This window comes from Cornus florida, unplaced genomic scaffold, assembly GCF_030987335.1.
Source record: "Cornus florida cultivar Cherokee Brave unplaced genomic scaffold, ASM3098733v1 CherokeeBrave_3.0.0_Hap2_Chr02, whole genome shotgun sequence".
NCBI classification, from domain to species: Eukaryota; Viridiplantae; Streptophyta; class Magnoliopsida; order Cornales; family Cornaceae; genus Cornus; species Cornus florida.
The window spans coordinates 76,209,700-76,214,195 of record NW_026775572.1 but is presented as its reverse complement, the minus strand read 5'-3'; the positions used below and the strand labels follow the sequence as shown (position 1 = coordinate 76,214,195).

The 4,496-nt window shown below is 40.0% G+C and overlaps 1 non-coding gene across 1 annotated transcript; it reads left to right on the top strand.

Moving 5' to 3' along the window:
* The first annotated feature begins 4,389 nt into the window (after positions 1 to 4,389).
* LOC132298089 (small nucleolar RNA R71) lies at positions 4,390 to 4,496 on the top strand. The gene has a single exon (XR_009479517.1). It is a non-coding gene; the product is annotated as a small nucleolar RNA R71 (small nucleolar RNA).

Genomic DNA, 4,496 nt, shown 5'->3' with positions numbered 1-4,496 from the left:
GTGGCCACTTTATGTGTGACGGAGTATTTCAAGAAAAGTTGCTTCAAGAATTGATTATAGAAATGTTTTCCTCCATCACTTATCATAGCCCTTGGCATACCAAAACGAGCAAAGATATTTGATTTAACGAATGCAATTACCATGGAATGGTCATTCGTTTTGGTAGCACAAGCCTCAACCCACTTTGAAACATAATCAACGGCAACGAGGATGTATTGAAAGCCATAAGACATTGGGAATGGTCCCATAAAGTCTGTGCCCCATACATCGAAGATTTCAACTACAAAGATTGAAGTTAAGGGCATCATGTCTCTCTTTGACATTGATCCCAACTTTTGACACCGAACACACACCTTACAAAAGTTATAGGCATCTCGGTGGATAGTGGGCCAGAAGAGCCCACTTTGAAGAACCTTCAAAGCGGTCTTTTTTTCACTAAAATGCCCACCACAAGCAAGTGTGTGACAAAACGCAAGGATGCTCGGAACTTCACTTTCCGGCATACATCTCCTGATGATTTGATCCAGGCAATAACGAAACAGAATGGGATCTTCCCAATAGTATTTCCGGATGTTAGCAAAGAATCGGTCCTTTTCTTGTTTTGACCAATTAATGGGAAGTTTGCTGGTTGCAAGATAGTTAACAATGTCGGCGAACCAAGGCAACATCCCATTTGAGATTTGAAAGAGTTGTTCATCCGGAAATGATTCATGAATTTCAAGATTTGGAGAAGATTCAACCATTAATCTAGACAGATAATCGGCAACGACATTGTCGGAGCCCTTTTTATCCTTGATTTCAAAGTCAAATTCTTGAAGAAGTAGGATCCATCTTATCAAGCGAGGTTTGGTTTCCTTTTTCATTAAAAGATGCCTAAGAGCGGCATGATCGAAAAACACAATTACCTTGGATCCTAAGAGATATGACCGAAATTTATCAAGGGCATATACTACGGCAAGTAACTCTTTCTCGGTGGTAGAATAGTTCAATTGGGCACCTGAGAAAGTCTTACTCGCATAGTATATAGCATATGGTAGTTTACCTACCCTTAGCCCCAAAACAGCACCCATTGCGAAGTCGGAAGCATCACACATAATCTCAAATGGTAAGGACCAATTTGGAGGTTGCATGATAGGAGCGGATGATAGAAGCGTGCGAAGTTGATGAAAAGCATTTAGGCATGCTTCATCAAAGATAAATAGAGTCTCCTTGGCTAGAAGGTTACACAAGGGTCTAGCAATTTTGCTAAAGTCTTTGATGAATCGGCGATAAAAACCGGCATGTCCTAGAAAGGAGCGGATTTCTCTCACCGTAGTAGGTGGAGACAATTCAGAAATTAGCTCAACTTTCACTCTATCTACTTCTATTCCTCTTTTAGAGATGACATGTCCAAGCATGATTCCTTCTTGAACCATGAAATGGCTCTTTTCCCAACTTAACACAAGATTAGTCTCACGATATCTTTGAAGCACTTTTTTGAGATTTTGGAGACACGAATCAAATGAGAACCCAAAAACCGAGAAGTCATCCATGAAGACTTCTAAATACTTCTCCACCGTGTCCGAAAAAATTGACATCATACACCTTTGGAAAGTGGCAGGAGCATTGCACAATCCGAAAGGCATCCGTCGATAAGCAAATGTACCGAAAGGAAATGTGAATGTGGTCTTTTCTTGATCCAATGGATCTAAGGCCACTTGATTGTACCCCGAATAACCATCTAGGAAGCAATAGTATTGTTGCCCAGCCAATCTTTCCAAGATTTGGTCAATGAAAGGTAATGGAAAATGGTCCTTCCTAGTGGCAGAATTCAGCTTTCAATAATCTATGCAAACACGCCATGAAGTGGCGGTACGTTTCGAAATAAGATCACCCTTAGCATTTTCAACAACTGTGATTCCCGACTTTTTAGGAACCACTTGAGTTGGACTAACCCATTTGGAATCAGAGATAGGATAAATGATTCCTACATCTAGAAGTTTCACAACCTCCTTCATGACAACTTCCTTCATATTTGGGTTTAATCTCCTTTGAGCATCCCTAAATGGCTTTTCATCCTCTTCCATGTGTATGCGATGCATACAAATAGAAGGGTCAATGCCTTTTAAGTTAGCCACACTCCATCCAATGGCTTCTTTGTTAGCTTTAAGCACTTCCAAAAGATCATTCTCTTGGTCATTTTCAAGATTGGAAGCAATGATGACCAGAAGAGTCTCTTTTGGGCCTAAGAAGGTGTATTTCAGATTTGATGGAATGGGCTTAAGCTCAAGAATAGGAGGAGAGATGAGAGATGGGACTGGTGGAGTACTAGAGAGTGAAGGAAGAGGTTCTTTCTTGCTTTTCCAAAGTGGGTAATCCAAAGTGGCCACAGAGTCCATTAAAGCATTCACCTCACTTATGGATCCTTCTATGTCAAAACCACAACTTTCAAACATTTCGCAAAGGCACGCCTCAAGAGGGTCCTTAGATAAAATAGAGGGAAGAGTCTCCTCTATGGTTTCATCCAAGACATCTACTAGGAAACACTCGTATTCATCTGTGGGATGTTGACTTGCATTGAATACATTAAGCTTAACCATCATGTTGCCAAAAGAGATGTCCATAATGCCGGATCTACAATTAATGGTGGCATTGGCAGTGGTAAGGAATGGCCTTCCTAGGATGACTGGAATGTGATTGGTGAGATTAGGAACTGGCTCAGTATCTAGTACCACAAAATCAACCGGGAAATAAAATTTATCAACCTTAATTAGAATATCCTCAACAATCCCCCTTGGTTTCTTAATTGATCTATCAGCTAGTTGGATTACTACTGATGTTGGCTTCAAGTCCCCTAACCCTAACTGCAAGTAAACAGAGTATGGAATGAGATTGATACTTGCACCTAAATCAAGGAGAGCTCTACGAACCTCTTGGTTTCCAATAACACAAGAAATAGTCGGAGCACCCGGATCCTTGAACTTAGGAGGAGTGTTAGAAAGAATGATGGAACTCACTTGTTCTGTTAAAAGCACTTTCTTAAGGTCCCTTCCCTTGTTCTTCCTCTTTTGTGTGCACAAGTCCTTCAAGAACTTTGCATATGGTGGAATTTGCCTAATTGCATCTAGAAGAGGAAGATTGATTTTTACTTGTTTAAACACTTCCATCATCTCATGAATTTTCCCTTCTTGTCTCCCAAATGACGAAGTCTCTCTCAAAGCTTGAAGAAATGGAGCTTTTGGCTCATAAGGCTTCTCTAATTGGGGAGATTGTGATGAAGATGATGGAATGTCCTTTTTGGAACCACTAGCATCCAAGGAAATTGGAATAGAATTTGGAATGGGATGGATGCAACCACTTGGTTGTGCTAATTCATTATCCTCCTTAGGTACCTCTACCTTATTATCCACTTTCCTACCACTCCTCAAGGTAGTAATTGCTTGAACTTGCTCATTTCCAGAAAATTCTGATGAAGGACTTGCTTGCGCCATAAATTGCCCTTTAGGATTGGTCTCAGTTTGACTAGGCAACTTACCTTTCTCTCTCACATTTAAAGAATTAGCTAATTGCCCAATTTGAGCTTCAAGCTTTGCAATTGATTGAGAGTGAGAATGAAACAGTTGATTATCTTTTTGAAGATTACCTAAAGCTTGCAAGACTTTGTCCTCAAAAGCTGAACTTTTAGGAGGCGCTTGATTTGGATTAGAGTAAGATTGAGAATTTGATGCTTGAGGTTGAGAATAGGATTGAGAATTTGATGCTTGAGGTTGAGAGTATTGATTCACATTCTGAGGATAGAATGAAGGACGGTAACCTTGAGAATTCTGATTTTGATTTTGGAGATGTGGGGGAACATACTTTGCTTGGTAACCTTGATTTTGAGGAGGGTTTGCACCGTTTCCTTGATTTCTCCATACAAAGTTAGGATGATTTTTCCACCCCGGATTGTATGTATTGGAATAAGGGTTGTTCCCTTGATGAATGAAAGGTGTATTTGCTTGTTCTTGAGACTCACTTGGTATAATTTGTCCAAGAGGGCAATTTGAAGTATGGTGAGTGTAACTAGAACAAGTCATGCACATTTCATTGGAATGGTGAGGATATGATTGAGTTACCGGACCTTGATTCAAAAGGAATGTATCAAACCTTTGAGTAAGATTTTTGACCTCAGCGGCAATTTCCATGGAAGAGTCTATTTGATTTATAGCTTTCTTTCCTCCCATATGTGCTAGGTGACTACCCCTAGAAGATGAAGATCTATGCATTGAGTTTTCACTCATTTTTTCGAAAAGAAGCCAAATTTCATCTTCATTTCTTTCTATGTAGCTTCCGCCACAAGAAGCATCAACAATGCCCTTATTGGCATCGGATAAACTTGAAAAGAAACATTGAACTAATTGCCACTTAGGAATGTCATAATGTGGATATTTCCGTAGCAAGTCATTCAAACGTTCCCATGCTTCATGAAGGGGTTCTCCTTCTTGTTGTTTAAATTCACGAATGGAAGTTCTCATGGC